General features: G+C 44.6%; 1 long non-coding RNA gene across 1 annotated transcript in view; it reads left to right on the top strand.

The window, feature by feature from the left end:
* The first annotated feature begins 299 nt into the window (after positions 1–299).
* LOC126336289 (uncharacterized) overlaps positions 300–20577 on the top strand; it is a 58530-nt gene continuing 38252 nt past the window's right edge. Inside the window, exons 1-2 of the long non-coding RNA XR_007564942.1 lie at positions 300–384; positions 18026–18161. This is a non-coding gene — a long non-coding RNA (uncharacterized LOC126336289). The remainder of the gene's footprint in view (positions 385–18025; positions 18162–20577) is intronic.

The raw sequence follows: 20577 nt of genomic DNA, 5'->3' as shown, positions 1-20577 counted from the left end.
TGCTGTAGCACTTGATAATCGGCTGCCACTGCACGTACGCTATCTTTGTGATGCAGATAATGAAGTTCGTCATGACTTCAAAAATATCGTAAAGATTGTACTTCATTTTTGTACTTTTGATTTCACTTAAATGATTTGTGATTCACCATTGCTGATCTAGAAGATAGTGACAGCATACAGATGTAGGAGAAGTGTTGATATGTCGCCTTTCTGTTGCAGCGGTGGTGAGGCAGTACTACGAGGTGCAGGTGTACGACGAGTTCGTGATGGTTGGCAACACTGCGGTTCTTCGCTGCCACGTGCCGTCCTTCGTCAGGGACTACGTCATCGTCACCTCGTGGCTGCGAGGAAGTACGGACCGCATCGTCACCGACATCGACTCCGGTGAGAGCGTGCGCGTGCGACCACCCAGGTTGTGGCGAGCATTGTATTCGTGACCTTCTTTTTCAAACATACTATTCCCATATATTATTTCGGGTCAATAAGATGTTTTTGTTTTTCAGTTTGTTTATTGAACTAGACTACTGGCCATTAAAATTGCTACACCAAGAAGAAATGCAGATGATAAACAAAAAATGTTCCAATGTGTGTGAAATCTTATGGGATTTAACTGCTAAGGTCATCAGTACCTAAGCTTACACAGTACTTTACCTAAATTATCCTTAGAACAAACACACACATCCATGCCCGAGGGAGGACTCGAACCTCCGCCGGGACCAGCCGCACACAGATGATAAACGGGTATTCATTGGGCAAATAAATTATACTAGAACTGACATGTGATTACATTTTCCCGCAGTTTGGGTGCATACATCCTGAGAAATCAGTACCCAGAACAACCACATCTGGCTGTAACAACGGCCTTGATGCGCCTGGGCAATGGGTTAAACAGAGCTTGGATAGGGTGTACAGGTACAGCTGCTCATGCAGCTTCAACACGATACCACAGTTCATCAAGAGTAGTGACTGGCGTATTGTTACGAGCCAGTTGCTCGGCCACCATTGACCAGACGTTTTCAACTGATGAGAGATCTGGAGAATGTGTTGCCCAGGGCAGCAGTAGAACATTTTCTGTATCCAGAAAGACCCGTACAGGACCTGAAACACGCGGTCGTGAATTATCCTGCTGAAATGTAGAGTTTCGCAGCGATCGAATGAAGGGTAGAGCCACGGGTCGTAACATATCTGAAATGTAACGTCCACTGTTCAAAGTGCCGTCAATGCGAACAAGAGGTGACCGAGACGTGTAACCACTGGCACCCCATACCATCACGCCGGGTGATACGCCAGTATGGCGATGACGAATACACGCTTCCAATGTGCGTTCACTGCGATGTCGCCAAACACGGACGCGACCATCGTGATGCTGTCAACAGAACCTGGATTCATCCGAAAAAAATGACGTTTTGCCATTCCTGCACCCAGGTTCGTCGCTGAGTACACCATCGCAGGTGCTCCTGTGTGTGATGCAGCGTCAAGGGTAACCGCAGGCATCGTCTCCGAGCTGGTAGGCCATTCTGCTGCAAATGTCGTCGAACTGTTCCTGCAGATGGCTGTTGTCTTGCAAATGTCCCCATCTGTTGACTCAGGGATCGAGACGTGGCTGGACAATCCGTTACAGCCATGCGGATAAGATGTCCGAACTGTTCCTGCAGATGGTTGTTGTCTTGCAAATGTCCCCATCTGTTGACTCAGGGATCGAGACGTGGCTGGACAATCCGTTACAGCCATGCGGATAAGATGTCTGTCATCTCGACTGCTAGTGATACGAGGCAGTTGAGATCCAGCACAGCGTTCCGTTTTACCCTCCTGAACCCACCGATTCCATATTCTCCTAACAGTCATTGGATCTCGACCAACGCAAGCAGCAATTTCGCGATACGATAAACCACAATCGGGATAGGCTACAATCCGACCTTTATCAAAGTCTGAAACGTGGTGGTACGCATTTCTCCTCCTTACGCGAGGCATCACAACAACGTTTCACTAGGCAACGCCGGTCAACTGCTATTTGTGTTGCAAATTTTCCTCATGTCAGCAAGTTGTAGGTGTCGCCACCGGCGCCAACCTTGTGTGAGTGCTCTGAAAAGCTAATCATTTGAATATCACAGCATCTTCTTCTTGTTGATTAAATTTCGAGTCTGTAGCACGTCATTTTCGTGGTGTAGCAATTTTAATGGTCAGTAGTGTAATATCGCCTGTGGTCGATTTCAAACAATTGCGTTTATAAAGTAACTGAGGTCAAATTGTTTTTATATAACAAAATGAAATTTTTTCATATGCAGATTCTTGGTTCTTACCTTAACACCGTGCAGATTTCTGGTGATTACGTGCCCTCTGTAAGAAGAGTGCGAAAGGGCGATCATCTGAAGTGAATTCTTGATATAGTGCGTCGAAAAACAAAGTTTATGTTAACGGCCTAATTAATTTTTCCCTTGTGACCACACAAAGCGAATGCAGTTGTATCACCTAAAGCAGGGCTTAACAACTGACCCTTTTTGATCATCAGCATTACCGCCTGCTCGCGAGCGGTACTGCGGCGGCGTGAGCGGAAATGCGGGCGCCTAAGCCAACTGTGGTAGGGTAAGGGTGCAGACTAGCCGGCAATGGCTACCCAGCATTGTGAGAACACAGTCGACGTCTTCGCATTTGAACTTCAAATACGAGGAGTCTTCTGTTTCGCGAGAAGCCGTCATCTAAAATGACAGTCATGCGTCGCATACCTTAATATGGCAGACGACGGTCATAGTCTGCTTTTAAATCTTTGCAAGCAGCTAGGCATGTTTATCAGACGTCTGTTTTTAAATCTTTACAGGCAGCTAGGTATTGTTATTAGATGCGTAAACAGTAAACTTCAAGTCGAGAAGATCACCCGGACCTGTTAGTGGCAAAGAAGAACGTTCTTAGTGGCGCTGAAGAAAGCATAGAAAATGCGGATTTATTATGCAATTTATTAGTTTTCGCGTGTAGAGACGGAACACCAGCCACATTGTGAGTAAATCAGGACTCGTAGCGCAACTGAATGAGAACATAAAAAAAAAAACAGAGCAATCGATTGTGTTCTCTGCATGACTTATTAGGAGAATGTATGTTCCAACAATGTTACTACGAAAAATGTAGTTCTATAATTAATAACCAGCGGAGCACAAAAAGGCGAATATTTTCCTCTTTAAAAGACTCGAAAAGATAAGTAGGGAAGCAGCTGCGTCGATCTTCAACCGCCTTCCTCACCAAAAATTCTGGCATGCGATTATATTCGCCCTGTTTTAACACAGAACACTCTAAATTCTATTACCCAGTCTCTTTGTAAGTAAGCCTTCATACTCGGCATCTCCCTCTCACTACCTCTGTCTGTGTAAGTCTCTTTCCACCTGTCTCCTTTTTTCCCCACTGATTCACAGTATACCCAACCGCCACTGTCTACTCGCTAACTTACACTTTTCCCTTTCGTCTTTCTTTCCCACTGCTACTGTATCATAGGCAGCAGCTAAAAAATTCTGGGCGTGCAACATATTTCTTCCTTGCACTCACATGTTTAAAATTTCGTTCCCTCTAGTACACGTTGTGATATTCCTGGCTGTGGCCGCCAGTATTTTATTCTGCTAAAAACTCGCCTTGATGCAGCTTGATAAACGTGTAGTGGCATAAAGTGCAAAAATTGAGTGAGGCACAAGCAGCAGATGGCACAGTATGTACTATTCCCATGGGAGAGTCCGGCAGTTGTACTGAATTTGCTTCAGACTGGTCGGCACATTCGGGTGGTAGACGTCAAAACGCCTAACTTCTCTTATGAATTATATATACTTTTCATTGGATTTAACCTATGTTCTAGTATGACAATCTTTCATGGATACCCTACGAGTTTTCAGAAACATAAGGGAATCGATATTGCAACCAAAATGCTTCGGACACCTTCGCCTCTATAGATACAGAGACTAACCTGGGCAAGTAGTATCCTATAAAAAGCACAATAAGAGATTCGAGAAGACAGCATAGCAGCCTCTGCCGAAGAAGATCCCACGACCGACGAGCTGTCTTCCACTCTGTGGACACAACTTTAGAAGACGACAGGTTGGTGGAAAGAATTGTCAGAGACTCCTATTAAATCTCTCCTGCTTCAAGACCTGACTTCCAAAGGGACACATAATTTATAACTTACTTATTAAAATTGACCATTCTGGGAGTCTCTAGACTCTCCTAGCCTATGTATGGTCTCCCTTCACCAGCATTTTTCATTTATACTGCTCTCTCTATTGCTCCCACTGTTTTTATCTCCATCGATCTGTCTTTATCTTTTCTGCCACTGCCTTCACTGACCATCAATACGTTCTCTCTCTCTGGCTTCCACAGATATTGTCTTCATTTATCTCTCTTTCTCTTTGGTGGCCACTTCCTCTCTCCACCATTACTCTCCTCTCTCTTTTCCTCCCACTGGCACTGTCTCCAATCTCTTCCACCATCACTGTCTCTCTGCTACTCTCTTTCAGCACAAAAAAAGCGCGAATATTATCGCACGCCAATATTTTTGCTGAGAAAGGTGGAACGAAGACCGACGCAGCTGGTTCCCCATTTTCCCGTCAGAGCCTTTTCAAGAGGAATATATTCGCCTTTTTTGGGCTCTGACAGGAGCATTTTTCCGCTGTTTTCCTTCTTTCGCTGCTACAGTACGGCGTGCTGCTTATATGAAACGACTTCTATAGACCAATACAGTTTTGCAGTTTATTTATATATTTCGATACATTTCTGTAGTGTGACACATGTGAACAACAAATGAGTACGTATAGTACAAGGTGAACACCAAATAGTTTGCTTTATATTTTTTTCTGATTACTTTGCTTGTCGATCGCAGTTCATCGAAAACGCTCGGCCTACGATTTGTATCGTGAAAGATTAAATATGTTACTGCAAATATTTTTGTGAATTTGCGGTCTTTCCAGTTCTACAGAATTTTGGCCGTTATTTCATTATACAAAGACAGCACGTCATAATGTTTCGTGTTGAGAAAAGTACTGACTAAAAATATTGTCTGGCAACCTCGGAACTCTTGCGATGGCGCTAGAACACTTGCTGTTGCCTGTTCGCTATGTCATTTAAAACTACGTTTCAATCTCAGACAGGGTATAACATGCATATTTTACGTGCATATTTAAGGTAACTTCGAACCTGTGGGAGATGGTAAAGGATAATGATACCGAAAAAGTTTAAGAGTTCGTCGAGAACATCATCTAAGAAAATATGGCAAAAATTTCCGCGAGCCACGAGAGGTAGCCGCGTGGTCTGGGGCGCCTTGCCAAAGGGAGCCACGCGGCTCCCCCCGTCTGAGGTTCGAGCCCTCCCTCGGGCATAGGTGTGTGTGTTCTCCATAGCGTAATTTAGTTTATGTTAGATTGATTAGTGTGTAAAACTAGGGACCGATGACCGCAGCAGTTTGGTCCCAAAGGAACTTACCACCAAACATTTCCGAGATCTGCCATGTGAGAAATTGTAGAAATGGCCATTCCACAATTGCTACTTTTCTTACCTAAAAATTATGGTGTCATGGGTTTTTCTCATGAACCACCCATGAACGAATGGTGCGTTTGTAAGCCGCCTAAAGTCCACCTTAGATCTTTTCTTGAGCTGGAGGAAGTATACATGTTTACTCTTTGACTTGGCACTGTTGGATAGCTATAGTATTCCTGTTCTTCTCATTGGTACGCTGACTCTCACTAGATCAAAACCTGCACAGAATATTTGATCCATTAGCTCTGTGACCAACATAACCCGAGATCTGACTCCCTAAAAAGTTTACTGACCGATATACGAGGGCAAGAATTTGGAAAACGCAAATTAGACAACTTTCTTAACGGATTTGACAGCTAACAAAGAAGTATGCCGTATTACAGCAAAGTGTACAGTCTTAATATGACGAAGTTACTAAAACGATATTTATTTTTTTCTTTTGGCTGAAATAGGTACTTCTGTAAAACGAGTAATGTGTGTGTCCCTGACCTGAAACTGTCTTCATAGGAAAGTAACCTTGCAGTCCTCACCAATACAATCAGTCATGCGAATAACTTCAGAGTAAGGATCTGTAGATAATTTATTTCATCTGCCGTATAAAAGTATTCAAAATGAAATTATCACTTTTGGAAGAATTAATTGGACTAAGGAAATGCAGAGCATTTTACAAAATTCGCTCTAACAGATACAGAACGCTGTCCACCTATGTTGCGTAATCTTAAGGAAGATGTCCAGTTTTGATTTCACAATGTTGCATCCCTACAGAGCGATTTTCATCTGTTTTCCTCTTCATATTCGGTGAACGTGATCACATTCGCTTTGAACTGTAGCTAATCGGTACTGCCACAGGGAAAAAAGTGACAAAACCCATGACAATAGAATCGTTCTAGATTTCTATAAGCATTGCTCTCGGTGTCGATTTAGTCGATTAAGCAAGGTGGCAGCAGGCTTAACATCGATGCAACGTCTGTGAAAAACTGTTTTAACAACGAAGACATTAACACTGTCTTGAGGTACTCATTTTCAGACCGTAACCTAAACTGCGCGCTACAACTCATACGAACTCTCTTGCAAAAGGGAGAAAGAGCAAGAAAACTCCGTTGATTAAAAACCTATATCTGACTAAGAAATATGAGAAATACATACCTGCGTTAGATTGAAATGATGTGGCACATTGCGTTGTTAGTCTGTTTGTTTAATATACAGCAGTGATGGCTCATTTACCGTGGCCTACACACTTTTGGCTGCAAAATTAATTGCCCTCTCAAGTCTCCAGATGGCTACCTCCTACCCGACCTGATCCGGTGCTGTGACTATGGAGGGGGTGGGGTGTCTTACTCACTGGTCGCAGTCGTGCGTTCGCAGACCACCATAGCTCTCAAGTCATGCCGTAAAGCAACCTCACATGCGAAATGTTGTGCATTACAAAATCAGCACAGTAAATTCATCAGACCGCAATTATAACTCCAAAGCTGTTTAAATATTGAAACTACGTTCAGTGCACATTTAAATGTTTCTTTCAAAACAGCAATAGAATTATCTTTATCAATGTACACATTATTGCTATTCTTTGTATATGGAAAAATTGTGACTACTCCATAGCTGTCTTTCAGTCCGACTCTTAATGTCCTTGTTCTAGGCAAAGCGTGAACTAAATATGTACATCTGTATGACGCATCGAACAGAGGGTTCATCGAAGCGCTTTCACACTGTTTCTCTACTGTTCCACTCCCTAAGTGCAGGGGAACTCTCAGTTCTCTTATTTAATTACAATGATCATTTCTCCCTAAGTAGGTTAGTGCCAATATTTTCGCATTCGGAGGAGAAGGTTGGAGATTGAAATTTCGTGAAAATACCTCTGTGCAACGAAAAACGCCATTGTTTTAATGCTTGGAACCCTAACTCGCGTACTACCCTATCCCTATTTTATGTCAATACAAATCGAGCTGCCTTGTTTTTTCTATGTCCTCCGTCAGTCCTGTCTGGTAAGGATCCCATCCTGCACAGCAATACTCTGTCAGATTATGGACAAGCGTACTGTCGGCAGTCTCATTAGTAGACCTGTTTCATCTTCTAAGCGTTCTGCCAATATAGTGCAGTCTTGCTTTGCTTACTCTACAACATCAGCTATATGATCGTTCTAATTTAACTTGTTCATGACTGTAATTACTAGGTATTTAGATTTGTGGTCTATCATGTAACCCAATTTTAACGGATTTCTTTTAGTACTAGTGTGGGTGCCCTCACACTTCCTATTCTTTAGGGTCAAAAGTTTCCGTATAACAAGGGATGTCGTACCTACTGAAAATGACTAATTTAAAAAGTTACAACTTAATTGAAATTTTGAAGTGGCGGCGACAAATTAACACAAAGGTAGTTCTGTTTAGTCTTAGACAAATGTAAGCGAAAATAATATGCCATAGGCAACGTACAGTCTGTGTTGCCCCCAAAGTTCTTCGTCACTATCATGTTTTGTTCTCAACTGCTGAAAAATTCAGCGACCCATCAATTTTGGCAAGGTATCTAGCTGGTGAGCGTAAATCAAGAATTCGCAACACTTAAACATGAACATGCATCGACTGAAATTTCACGAAACGTTGCTTCTGTGGAGTGTTATCTCTACACCGATAATGATCGATACGCAGTTTAGAAGTTGGTAATAGTATGAGAGACACAGGAAAACTTCCTTTACTTGTCTTACAGAATACGGACGTGTATGTTTTTTTTTTTTTTGTGGACGTTTATGGCAAAGTACCTTTCGAATTATTAGTTTCATTGGCCTCTTGCATAACTAATATTAAGAATCCGTACTTCGATGTTCACGCATTAAAATTATGATTTTACCGCCGTATAGGGTATTGCATCATTTTTCAGGCATACATCCAGGAGCTAACTACTTCGTCTTCCGTTATTTACACTATGCTATCAAAATTACCCGGACACATGGCTGAAAATGACTTACAAGTCCGTTGCACCCTCAATCGGTAATGCTGGAATTCAGTATGGTGTTGGCCCACCCTTAGCCTTGATGACAGCTTCCACTGTGGGAGGCATACGTCCAATCGGCTGCTGGAATGTTTCCTGGGGAATGGCGGCCCATTCTTCGCGGAGAGCTTCACTGAGAAGAGGTATCGATGTCGGTCGGTGAGGCCTGGCACGAAGTCGGCGTTCCAAAACATTCCAAAGGTGTTCTGCAGGATTCAGGTCAAGACTCTGTGCAAACCAGTCAATTACAGAGATGATATTGTCTTGCAACCACCCTCCATAGGCCGTGCATTATGAAAAGGTGCTCGATCGTGTTGAAAGATGAGGTCGCCATCCCCGAATTACCCTTGAACAGTGGGAACCAAAAATGTGCTTAAAACATCAGTGTATACCTGTGCTGTGATAGTGTCGCGCAAAACAACAAGGGGTGCAAGCCCCTTCTTGAAAACACGACCACACCATAACAGCGCCACCTCCAAATTTTACTGTTGGCACTACACACGCTGGCAGATGACGTTCACCGGGCATTCGCCATACCCGCACCCTGCCATCGAATCGCCACATTGTGCACCGTGATTCGTCACTCCACGCAACGTTTTTCCTCAGTTTATCGAATCGCCACATTGCATACAACGTTTTTCCACAGTTCAATCGTCCAGTGTTTATGCTTCTTACACCAAGCGAAGCGTCGTTAGGCATTTACCGGCGTGATGTATGGCTTACAAGCAACTGCTCGATATTGAAATCCAAGTTTTCTTGCATCCCGCCTAACTGTCACAGTACTTGCAGTGGATCCTATGCAGTCTGAAACTGCTGTATGATGGTCTGGATAGATGCCTGCCTATTAGACATTACGAGCCTCTTCAACTGTCGGCGGTGTCGGTCAATCAACAGACGAGTCGGCCTGTACGCTTTCGTGCTATACGTGCCCCTTCATGTTTCCACGTCACTATTACATCGTAAACAGTAGATCTAGGGATGTTTAGGCGTGAGGAAATCTCGCGTACATACGTATGACACAAGTTACACCCAATCACCCGACCACGTTCGAAGTCCGTGAGTTCCGCGGAGCGCCCCATTCTGCTCTCCCACGATGTCTAATGACTACTGAGTTCCCTGATATGGAGTACCTGGCAGTAGGTGGCAGCATAATGCACCTAATATGAAAAACATATGTTTATGGGGGTGTCCGGATACATTTGATCACATAGTATAGGTTGATAACCGTACATCCAGCAGTTCCGGCGTCGCGAATGAGAAGCCCGTGGCCCGTTTGTCCGGCAGGGGGCACTGGCTGTCGCCGTGCTCCATGATTCGTCTACGATGCCGTTATAGCCTCAGTCCTTGGCACCTGCGCTTTTCTAGTGATTCAGAGTATATATTGGAGAGCCATTGCAGCAACACGTCAGCAAGCACTTGAAGATGACGAGCAGCTGTGTCGTCGGAATATAGTGCAGCTTCCACATTATCCGACGCGACCAATGAAGCAACCTTGTTACCACTAATTCTCTAACTACTCCTGCCATTGTAAAAACTTATTCTCCGGTTAACTTCACTAAACCTGCCAGAATCACCAGTTATCCTGCGTTTATTCTCCAATTAGGCGTTTTCGTACAATGCGTTTTCCGCTTAAAGCGACTGCCATCAGGGGACTGTACAACTGGCCCTTAGTAGTGTAGCGATGTGGAAAAACTTTCTGTCAAAATTTTATTTTCTTGGATAACCGAGGAGATAAATACGTAATCTTTCTTACCTGTTATACCTGTTGGTCGTTTATTTCGACTATGGATTTCACTAGTAATTATAACAGCGCTAATCATTCGCACACCCAATCAACCACATAGATATCAGCAATTGGCATTCACTGTTCAAGTTTATTCGGCTCAGCTCGTTTAGACCGGTACCCTTTTGTCCGCAGGAAAGTTATTTATTTCTAGGTGCGACCAGGATTCCCTTGGCAGAGACATCACATATGCCTACACTGTGCACGCATTCAAAAATGAGCTAATCGTTCGTTCGGAAATCAATTTAGAATGTGTTAAAAATGTTTGAAAACCAACACAGGGATGCGTTTCAAAATTATATGAATAATGGATAGATCAAAATGTGCTGGGTGCTAGGATCGTTGTGAAACTGAGTTTCCTTCTTTAAGAATATGAGTTAAGCGCCCCTTGAAATTACCGTCCGGAGCAGATACCACGGACCCCCTCCCCCTCCCAGATCCGGGGATGAATGCGTGCTTACAATTGGTACTACTGTGGTGGTGTGCGCGTCACTAGACGATCGCAACAAAAGTGAGCCAGCAGTGCAGGCTCCGCTAGCAGTCTGCGCGAAGGAAGAACAAAGGACAGTGATACGACTTCTTTGGTCAGAAAGAGTGGACGGGGCTGAAATTCATAGTAGATTGTTAGCATAGTACGGTATCGGTAGATTGTCACTGTCAAGTATTTTCGAATGGACCGAGAAGTTCAAAAGTGACCGAACAAACCTGGCGCACAAACAGGAAGCATGGCGCTAACAACGTCCACAATGGCCGACAAAATGGAGCAAGCTCAGTTGACGGCTTTGACGAATAGGCGTGTTACTATCGATGGCGTAGCGTCTGCATCGAACGTCAGTCATGATTTTCCTATACCATCTCCATGACGAACTTGGGTTCCATAAAGTTTGTACGCGATGGTTGCCACGACAACTCACCGGAGAACATAAACTCAAACGTCTTGAGATCTGCCAACGATTACTCTACAGTTACAGCAGGGAAGGTGTGTGATTTTTGGAAAAAATGTGATGAAATAGTGGGCTCATCACAATGAGTCAGAATCAAAACGATAGAGTATAAAGTGGAAGCACGCCGAATCACCAGTGTAGAAGAAATTCAGGTCTAAGGCTTCGGCGTTAAAAATTATGCTAATCGTGCTTTGGGAGGCAAAAGAGCCTATACTGGAAAAGTGCATGGGGAAGGGAAAAACCATCAACAAATACTATAATTGTACGTTGTCTTCTGTCAAGGAAAGTTGCTTTTATAATGCACGTCCTCACAAGCCGGCCGGAGTGGCCGAGCGGTTCTAGGCGCTACAGTCTGGAACCGAGCGACCGCTACGGTCGCAGGTTCGAATCCTGCCTCGGGCATGGATGTGTGTGATGTACTTAGGTTAGTTAGGTTTAAGTAGTTCTAAGTTGTAGAGAACTTATGACTTCAGCAGTTGAGTCCCATAGTGCTCAGAGCCATTTTGAATGTCCTCACACGGCTCGCCTCAACCTTAAAACCATCGAGCAAATGGGTTTCGAGCTGCTGAACCGCCCACCTTACAGTCCAGACCCTGTGCCATCAGACTTTCGTTTGTTTGGGCCGCTGAAAGACGCTGTGTGAGGTCATCATCAGTTTTCCTCAGACGTACACTTGCAAGAACTGATGCATCGGTGGCTTTGCAACCAACAAAAGAACTGTCTTTTCGGCAGGAATACACGAGCTTACGGACCGCTGGACCAAGCACATTTCAAAGAAAGGAGACCATATTGAAAAACTGTGTGTAAATAAAACTGCAATTTTGAAGTAAATAAAATATTCTATGAAATGTCCGGGTAATTTTTAACTTACCCTCGTACTTTCCTTAGCACCTCACCTGTCAGGAGCGCCAACAGCCGACATTCGCTCTGCCTGAGGGCAGCGGTGATTTTCATTTAGAATTAGCGTACTGCCGCGCGAACTTTCCTTCCTCCAGAGACCTTTGACAGTGAAGCGTGTCGGAGACCAGCGGAATCAGCACACAGTTCGTCTCAGAGAGGAATACGAGCGCTCGCTGAGAGTGCTGGAGCGCCTTGATAAGCAAATATTAGTACAGCGCCAGCTGTGCGGGACTGCCTGCCCTCGGCTGCGCTCCGACAAAAGAAAACAGCCGACTGTTTCGGCGACACAGCTTCCACGCTGACATCCTGCTTGCTTCTCCTGTTTTACCTTTCCCTACCCGCCAGAAAGGGCCGCTTCGTCTGAAGCCGAGTTTGCGTTACTCGTTTCCTCTCTTTCAATTACTTGCGCTTTCCGACCTCGCACAGCAGTTCTCTGGTGCTACTTATTTTCTGATATTCCTCACAATCATAATGTAGCCGTTAGTGGTCAGTTAGAGACGATGGCATGATAACTAGTGAACTTAAATCAACGTGATTACTCGAGCAGTCGATTCTCCGTACCCTGCAAGCGATGAGATCTGTCATCCACCCTACGTGTCGGCTGCTGCCCTGGCTGTGGCTTGTACGAACTTCTTCTACCAGGGGTTATCTATTGGTTAATTAAAATAATGAAAAGGAAAACAGGGAAAACTATACATCGGAGAAATTGTATCTGTTCTGGTAAAATCATAGTATGTTATACTTCCAGTAGCAGAGGTGAAGTAGCCTGAATTACAAATATGACGGTGTGTTAAAAAACATAAAAATAAAATAGTTCCTGTCTCTTCTTGCTGCCAATCAGGAATACTACGCAGAAAATATTATATCGATAGTAAACTTCGAATTACAGCCCACCTGGTTAGCCGAGCGGTCTACCGCACGGCTTTCCGGAGTGGGAAGGAGCGCCTGGTACCCAGCACGAATCCGCCCGGCGGACTTGTGTAGAGGTCCGATAAGCCCGTCTGTGGATGATTTTTAGGCGGTTTTCCATCTGCCCTGGCGAATGCGGGCTGGTTCCCCATATTTCGCCTCAGCTACACTATGTCGGCGATTGCTGCGCAAACAAGTTCTCCACACAAGCATACACTACCATTACTCTACGACACAAACATAGGGGTTACACTCGTCATATGTGAGACGCTTCCTGGGAGGGGGGGGAGGTCCAAAGGGGGTCGAACCGCACAAAAACCCTAGGTTCGGTGTGAGGCGGCGGAGGGGTGAAGTGGACTGCGGTAGCCGTCATGGGGTTGTGGACCACTGCGGTTGCGGCGTGACGGAGCCTCTCCGTTGTTTCTTGGTCCCCGGTTAACAAACAATACAATACAAACTTCGCATTAGCTTGGTCCAGCTCCTAAACCATGCGACACTGGAGGAGAGAAATCATGGAGTAAGTTGATTATCGACAAGAAAGGAAACGGAAAAGAGGACTAGCAATTCATACAGTTATTTAGCAATCACCTTAAACAACGTCCAGTCTATGGAGCGACGAACGATAACCAATATAACCGCGAATGCCGCTTAATGAAGGTACTCACAGAACTTACTATCATCTCGCAAGAGGAATGACCACGGCTTAAATAGGTGTACTGAACTTGATCACTGATGCGAAGATGGTGGTCGTAGCTTTTCACGCGCGTTCGACTCAGGCCACTAGTAGCAACTGCTATTTCTTGTAGTCTGTCTTGTTGTCTTATGACGCCTCAACACAGTATGCATCCGCCCACGAGAAGAGGGGCGTATAGCCGACCCAACCACCGTGGCTGTTACCGTTAGCAACCCTATGTATGGTTCAGAGACCGTGGCTCAGACGTTGATGCTCTTACTGTTTCGGGAATTCCGTGGAAGCGTCGGATGGTCGTGCCTGAAATTGGTGCTAACAGTTTGTTAGCGTCTTCCGATTTTCGCCATCTTGCGGTATCGTAGAATTAATTGAATTACTACCGTGAAAATTCGTCTGCCCAAACGAGCCCCTAGACCGCTGGTTAGGCAATCTGACGACGGTCTCAAATCGTCGGGGGAAATGAATTTGACATCGTACAATTAAAGATTAACTGTAACGATTTTTGAGAAAATTATTTTTATCAACTCGAATGGCATTTAGAATGTATGGTAGGTTAACAAACAACCCGAATCTAAAGTCAAAATTATTGATTTAACTTAATCTGTGGGATTTCTTTTTGTCCCTGAGCTGAACCATGCAGAGGTATCAGCTCGTGGTGGGCGTTGTCGCAAGTCCACGTAAAGTCTGCCCTCTATAGTAATCACATAACCCTGACTAACGAAAGAAAGAGGCGGCAAGCTAGGGCAATAATAGGGGTAAGTAAATAACACAAAAAAGTGAAAGTCTCTAAGCTACACCCGTAAAATGATTTGGTATAAATTGTTTCAAATATGTTTTTATTAAAAAAGAAGAAGCCCGTTAGTGTGTGCTCATTAATATTACGGGATTCTATGTGCCAAATTCGGACAATTTGGATACAAAAAAGTGTAGGAAACATGGGCTCTAAAGTGCTCGCGGGTCTGACATTCATTCATTTTAGATACTGTGAAACACCTCGCTTTTACTGCGCCCTCATCGCTTTCTGTATTTTGTGTGGCAGTACAATGGAACAGAAAAATGAAAAAATTACCCAGCAAACTAGGACTCTAAAGAACTATGGGATGAAGAGATGTGTTTCACAACAGCGAAGAAGAAGAAAAAGTGCTCAAAGCACTTATCGTATGCATTTCAGAGTCCATGTTTTATGTTTTATGCTTCGAATGTTCGTTCCAGTCATGTCCCTGAATGTAGGCTGTTCCTCATGGGACAATAGTGACTCATGCGACATGTTTGTTGGTGTTCATGTCGATGTGGATGTAGACGTGTGCTTGACAGCAAAAAAACTCTGGGCGGAACATCGCAGCCAAAGTCCGGTACATCACTGATGCGACTGAAATTCAACGTGCAATTTTTCCGTATTACATCACGAACACGCGGAAGACGAATTATTAGTTGAAATATTATGCAAAAATGGTCCTTTCTGTTTTCGATAACTATTCCAAGTAAGTAAACTATTTTCAGCAAATAAAGTATACGGTTATTGGCTATGCATACAGTACATAGGACCTTAACAGGAAAGTTTTTGCTGGTCCCCACTATAGCTGAATAGTCAACGTCTAGGTTTTCATACAAGGGAAGTTGGGCTACAATCGGGTAGCCAAGGAGGACGTTAGATAACAATGACAATTTTCACTGTCGGGACTTCATATTTATTTCAGTGAAAGACAACAGGGCATGAAGAATATATTATGTGAACTGTGAGTACTTATTTTTGATGGTTGAAAGTATATTTAACGTAACGCAGCACTATGCAGTATACGGTTACACCCCATACCTTGATCTAAAAGCAGGTACTCTGTGGAGCACAAATGGGTAGTGCTATATTTTCCGTCTGAGGCATGCGACACACCGATTCTTAGGCAAATCATCTTCAGTCCACCCTGTACAAGCCTCATAGGCCCACTTCTCACACTTCAAATACTTTACCCAGTCATCTCCTTTTCTTGTTGACGAGTGGGTCTCTTTGGATAGAACACAATCTATCTCATTCTAGCCTTCAGGAAAGCTGTTTGCCTTACCCTTTTTCACACTCTTCTGAACCTCTTTTATCATCGAGATCCGGAGCGCTTCAACAAGTTTTTTAACCTACCGGGAAGGTGCTCTGCGTTCATTTTTGTAGGGCTCTCCGTGATCAGAGACCATTTTCGTCTTCACCTCCTTGATGACAGTCTTTGGAAATGAGGAACTGGCTTCAAGCTCTCCAGTGGTGCAGTGAATGAAGACGGATAGGATGTGTGTGTATTAATCAGGAATGAATACTTTCTGAACACCCTGTGTTAGATGTAATACCTTTTCACATGTGTGTCGTAACGAATGTAAAGCAAAATACGTAGAATGATAGTTGTTAGAAGAGCAGAAGAGCTTCTGTGAAGTCTGGAAGGTAGGAGACGAGATACTGTCAGAATTGAAGCTGTGAGAACGTGTACTGAGTCGGGCTTGGGTGGCTCAGTTGGTGGAGCACTTGCCCGCGAAAGGCAGAATTCCCGAGTTCGAGTCTCGGTCCGCCAAACAGTTTTAATCTGCCGGGAAGTTTCATATTGGCTAGTTATTACTATGTTATTATTACTAGATCTGCGTAGTTTATTAGTCATCACCGGACAGACTGCATAAAAAATACTTACGTATATATGAGTTAGTAACAATTTTTCATTATAAGGAGAAATATTCGCAATACATATAAAAGATGAAACTATCAGTTATAATCGGGAACTCGGATACAAAATCTACATCTACATCTACACTTACGCCTAGATACTCCCCAACTCACCATACGGCGAGTGGCGGAGGGTACTCTGTACCAATATTAGTAATTTCCTGTTACACTCGCAAACAGAGCAAGGGAAAACCGACTGTGTATATGCCTCCGTACGTCGCCCTAATGTCTCGTATCTCACCTTCGTGGTCCTTAAGTGCAATGTATGTTTGCGGCAGTCAGTTTCAGATGCCCTTTCTCTAAATTTTCTCAGTAGTGAATCTAGAAAAGAATGTCGCCTTCCCTCCAGGGATCCCCATCTGAGTTCCCGAAGCATCTCCGTAATACTTAAGTGGTCTTCGAACCTACCGGTAACAAATCTAGCCTCCCCTTATCAATCACTTTGATGTCTTCTTTTAATCCCAAACACTCGACCACTACCCAAGAATTTGTCGCACCAGCGTCCTGTATGCAGTTTCCTTTACATATAACCATACTTTGCTAAAATTCTCCCAAATTAACCTAAGTTGACCATTCGCCTTTCCTACCAGAGTCCTCACAAACTCGTACCCTATCGTATCGCTTTGGAGCGTTACTCTCAGATATTTAAACGTTGCGACTGTGTCAAGCAGGACACTACAAATGCTGTATCCGAACATTACACGTTTGTTTTTCCTACTCATCCGCATTAAATTACACTTTTCAACATTTAGTGCTCGCTGTCATTCACCGAACCAACTTCCATCACCGGCCGGAGTGGCCTAGCGGTTCTAGGCGCTTCGGTCTGGAACCGAACGACCGCTACGGTCGCAGGTTAGAATCCTGCCTCGGGCATGGATGTGTGTCATGTCCTTAGGTTAGTTAGGTTTAATTAGTTCTAAGTTCTAGGGGACTGATGACCTCTGATGTTAAGTGTTGTGTTGTTTGGGGGAGGATACCAGACAGCGAAGTCATCCGTCTCATCGGATTAGGGAAGGTCGAGAAAGGAAGGCGGCCGTGCCCTTTCAAAGGAACCATCCCGGCATTTGCCTGGAGCGATTTAGGGAAATCACAGAAAACCTAAATCACGATAGCCGGACGCGGGGTTGAACCTTAGTCCTCCAGAATGCGAGTTCAGTGTGCTAGCCTCTGCGCCAACTCGCTCGGTGACGACAAGTCCCATAGTGCTCAGAGCCATTTGAACCAGCTTCCATCACTCAACTTCGACACTTTACCCTCCACCACAGCGTCATCAGAAATCAAACGCAGACTGCTGCCCACGCTGTCCGCCAGAGCGTCTATGTGTATAGAGAAGAATGGTGGTCCTATCTCATCTCCCTGGGGCACTCCTGACGATAAGCTGTCTCTGATTAACATTCGCCGTCGAGAGCAGCACAGTAGTGTCAACAAAAGATGGACGGACGTGCTGAGAAGATAATCAGCATCCGAAGAATGAAGTCAGCTGCTTACCTGGATCTCTTCTACATATGTAGATGAACCACACTTTTAGTGTGATTGCTTTCGCTCATTTTGTGTCGGTGATTTTTCAGTTCCTCGAAGTGCTCCCTTGTAGCGGCCTTACTGTTGGTGTCTGTCGGCAGGCGGCCGGTACTCGGTGTTCCCGTCCGGAGAGCTGCACATCCGCCACGTGACCCCGGCCGACGGCGCGCTGCCCTACCGCTGCGAGACCAGACACCTGCTCACCGGGGAGACGCGGCTCAGTGCCGTTGCCGGCAGGTGGGTGTGCTGTCACATCATTCTGCCACCACCGTCAATGGTTTTATTTTATGGCTTATTTCACTGCTTCTTTACGGCCAGTTTCGGTGTTTTCCTTTCTCAAGTTCACTGCTGGTCTGCTGTCAGTTTTATTGTTTTTTTTTTTGACAATTTTGGAGGTAGCCTTTTGTCAGTTTAGACGTTACCTTTTCCCAAATTTTGTGTTTAACTTTGCCGTCATTCTCTTGCAAATCTGGGTGTTGTTCTTATGTCAGTATTGGTGTTACTCGTATGCCAATCTCGTTGTTATTCATTTGCCAAATTCTGTGTTACTCCTTTGCTAACTTCCATGTTATTTGTAACTAATTTTAGTACTAATTTCTGACGACTCATTTTAGAAGAACCGCAAATTCTTTATTTTTGTCTTATAGTTTTGCAGTTTTAAGTTGAAAATGAAAACATACCTACCAATTACATTAGTATTTAAATGCTATTTGATTCGTGTCAGACTTTGTGAACTCCGTCACCGTTAAAAAAATTTAGTGAATAGCGCGACCACCCATACATGCTTTTAAAATGCTTTCATTTTGGAGCCATAACCAGTTTCGAACATTCATGCCCATATTCTGATGGTCAATGTTTCCAGTTACGTAGATGTTTTCAACAGCAGCGCCTCGTCAGCTCCAGCAGCGAACAAGAATATTCGAGTACTTCATTAGATTCGACTGTTTCTCTCGCATAGACTGTACGGTCCGAAGAGATTTTTTTTGTTTCCCTTTAACCCAATTTTTACGTTGTGGTGTCACCGCCAGACACCACACTTGCTAGGTGGTAGCCTTTAAATCGGCCGCGGTCCGGTAGTATACATCGGACCCGCGTGTCGCCACTATCAGTGATTGCACACCGAGCGACCCACACAGCAGGTCTAGAGAGACTTTCTAGCACTCGCCCCAGTTGTACAGCCGACTTTCCTAGCGATGGTTCACTGACAAAATACGCTCTCATTTCCCGAGACGATAGTTAGCATAGCCTTCAGCTACATTATTTGCTACGACCCTGCAAGGCGCCATTATCAGTTACTATTGATACTGTGAATCATGTAATGTCAAGAGCGACGGTCGTCATTAATGGATTGAAATTAAGTATTCCACCAGCTACGTCCGTTTTTCTCAATTCTAATTCCCTTGTCATGTTCCAGACCTCACGCTAGCCTGCGTGAGCTAAAACGCGTGCATTTCGGCCTCCTTTAGTAACACGGTGTTGACTCTCCTGCCAACCACAACATTGGCGACGAGAGTAAAAGTGTTCTTACCTAAATTGCCCTGATTTACTTGTATAATGGCTTCAACACAATCTCCAGATGTACTGTCCGAATTTTATCCCTTACAGAATCAGCAGACGCAGGCCTTACTGGATGCCCGTGGACAGCTCGTCCAGGGTCAATGTGCGATGCAAAACGATGCGGCAGCAACTGCTTTACCGCTAACGCAGCCACAACACGCTGTTGCACCCACTTTTCGACCTTTTGCTGCTGCACTGGAGAGCTGGACGGAGTGGTCACGCCAATTTGGATTCCATCTCGCCGCCTACAGATATCAAGGTAACGAGCGGCAGACTTTTTGTTATCGTCGGTCGCCGTGACTACGTACCGTGTAATAGTCAAATTATTTCCCCGGCGTGACGTAGCAACTGTACGAAGAAATTTTGTCTGCATTAGATGCATATTTCAAAGAATCAGTCAATGTAGTTGCCAACCGGTATACCTTCTTTCCCACAAAACGTACGGCAGGTCAAACCAATCGGGAGTGGGTTGCAACCTTGCAAGACCTTACGAGGGATTGTGCTTTTGAGTGTCAATGAGGACTCCCTTATTCAGAAACTATAGTACGTGATGCAATTGCACAAAACGTTTCTGATGTTCGTACAAGGGAACACATTTTGAAACTAGTCAATCCCTCCCTACAACAAGTGGTGGACATATTGGATCGGCAGGACACACTTGACTTTGCTCAGGAATCATTTGAAACTTCGACAGCAGCGTGTCAGGTTAACCGGCCCGTCGGGCGAGCTGCAAGGAGCAGCCATGCTCTCAGAGCCACGTGTGCCGCGCTGGCAAGCAAATGCAGTGATCAAATCATGCCCACGGTGTGCTACTAAACATTCGCGTGAGAATTGCCCGTCACGCCTAGCTATTTGCTTTTATTGTAATAAAAAAGGACATGTTCAGAGTGTTTGCCAGAAAATGCTCAGATCGGAAGCTCAAAACCGTTCCAGGCCCTTTGCTTCGCGCCGGAATCGGAATCGAACCAAGGATACTGAGGCTCGCGAAACTTCGCCCATTGAAATTCATGTAGTTCATTCCACTCCGGGCAGTGCCACTCTCTCTAACAGTGACTGTGTTCGTCCCAAAAATAGAGTGCGTCGACATCGCTGGGAC

The sequence above is a fragment of the Schistocerca gregaria genome, chromosome 2, assembly GCF_023897955.1.
Source record: "Schistocerca gregaria isolate iqSchGreg1 chromosome 2, iqSchGreg1.2, whole genome shotgun sequence".
NCBI lineage: Eukaryota > Metazoa > Arthropoda > Insecta > Orthoptera > Acrididae > Schistocerca > Schistocerca gregaria.
The sequence above is the reverse complement of the archived record's forward strand: the minus strand, read 5'-3'. Positions and strand labels throughout refer to the sequence as shown.